General features: G+C 45.5%; 1 pseudogene; it reads left to right on the plus strand.

The window, feature by feature from the left end:
* The first annotated feature begins 203 nt into the window (after positions 1-203).
* Positions 204-993, plus strand: LOC128118170 (ferritin heavy chain-like; annotated as a pseudogene).
* Positions 994-2,169: the final 1,176 nt, after the last annotated feature.

Consider the following 2,169-nt stretch of genomic DNA (forward strand, 5'->3'; position numbering starts at 1 on the left):
GCTCACAATCATCTATAAGTCCAGCTCCAGGAGATCTGATGTTTTTTTCTGACCTCTGTGGCACGGTCATGTTGTATATGGTGCTATAGATACATGCAGGCAAAACACTAATATATATGAAATAAAATAAAGAAACCTGGCCAGACGTTCTCGCCCAGAGTCGCCGCGGTTTCCTGCTTCAACAGTGCTTGAACGGAACCCTTCCGACCCCAGCTGGCTGCTCTGATCCAGAACCCTTTGCAACTTCGACGCTTCGCCGCTCCAGCGTCGCCACCGCGCCTTGCCCAGCCGCTGCCATGACCACCGCGTCTCCCTCGCAAGTGCGCCAGAACTACCACCAGGACTCAGAGGCTGCCATCAACCGCCAGATCAACCTGGAACTGTATGTCTCCTACGTCTATCTGTCTATGTCTTGCTACTTCGACCGGGATGATGTCGCTCTGAGGAACTTTGCCAAATATTATCTCCACCAATCTCGCGAGAGGGAGCATGCTGAGAAACTGGTGAAGCTACAGAACCAACGAGGTGGACGAATCTTCTGTAGGATATCAAGAAACCAGACCGTGATGACCGGGAGAACGGGCTGAATGCGATGGAGTGTGCACTGCACTTGGAGAAGAGTGTGAATCAGTCACTACTGGAACTGCACAAACTGGCTACTGACAAGAATGACCCTCATTTGTGTGACTTCCTTGAGACCCATTACCTGAACGAGCAGGTGAAATCCATCAAGGAACTGGGTGGCCACGTGACCAACCTCCACAAGATGGGAGCCCCTGAAGCTGGCCTGGCGGAATATCTCTTTGACAAGCATACCCTGGGACCCAGTGATGACAGCTGAGCTGACTTCCCCAAAGCCACCAGTGACTTCACTGGTCACTGAGGCCGTGCATGCATGTCGGGCTGCCTGTATCTTTTCTAAAAGTCGCACCAAAACATCCGCTTAAGTTCTTTAATTTGTACCATTTCTTCAAATAAAGAATTTTGGTACCCCTCCCCCCCAAAAAAAAGAAACCTAATAAAAAATACCTGAATGGTATTAAGGCTGACGACCTGTAGAAAAGAACTTCTATTAGCATTTGGGTGGCTTGCTTTTTTGCCTTCTCTCTTGTGTAGAAATAGCATAACCTCCTTGAAGGATACAATAAAGTGGCCCTCACTGTTCACCAAATGCTACTATCTTGACATTGGCTTCACTGTCTCAGCAGTGGAGAAACATGAAATTATCCCATCGGCAGCTGTGTATTGTAGCAGCAGATTAGTCAATGGCACATGCACAGCATTAACACTGTTGCTGTTACTTAACTTTTCTTGTGATCATGTAGTGGAAAGAAACCTACTAAGGAGAAGTTTATTGTCTCTTGGGTAGGGACTGAGTTCATTTTGCTGGGGTAGGCACGGTGGAAGGACAGGGTCCATGGTAAGATGGTTCCATGATGGCTGGAGTGTGAGTCAGTTCATTGCATCTCTTAGGCAGCCAGGATGAAGAGAGTGCAGGATGGACTCTGTCTAGCAATGCCATTCTTAGCTCAACCCAGTGGCCCTCTTCTGCCAGTTAAACCAAAAGGTTCCACAACCCCCCACAAAGGGCCACTAGCTGGCTGTCAAATGTATAACAAACCACGATTGCCTTTCTTTAAAACTCAAGACCTCACGAATGCCAAGCAAATGCTCTACCACTGAAATGCATCCTAGCCCTTATCTTTGTCTTGAGGACACGGGACAGAGTGGGAAGTGCTGGGAGACAGACAGCTGTGGCTTCAGGGACTGCTCAGGCTCCCACCCTGAGCAGTGTGCCTCAAGCAGCATGGCTTCCTGGGTTTTCCTTAATGAATTATTCTTTGGCTGTCACATCATATCCAGGGTTGTTTAGAATATTGGCCTCATGGAAAGGGCTTTTTTGCTCAGGTCTCAGAGAAGGATTTTAAATTTTTAAAATGTACATGATTTTTTTAAAAAAAGGCTTAAGAATTCAGTTTGGGAATTCAACATAGAGCCCTATTAGTTATAGCATGTTTTTGTGATAGAAAATATCTAATTGACTTAAATTTGATTACTTTAGAGGAAGAAAAAAAAATTTCAACTCTTTTGTAGTTATATGTGTATATGTTCTATAATTTGTACTTACATAAAATATGATTTTACATGCTTTGTAGACATGTTCTTTAT

The sequence above is a fragment of the Peromyscus californicus genome, unplaced genomic scaffold (genome assembly GCF_007827085.1).
Source record: "Peromyscus californicus insignis strain IS unplaced genomic scaffold, ASM782708v3 Scaffold_22__1_contigs__length_63687245, whole genome shotgun sequence".
Lineage (NCBI taxonomy): Eukaryota > Metazoa > Chordata > Mammalia > Rodentia > Cricetidae > Peromyscus > Peromyscus californicus.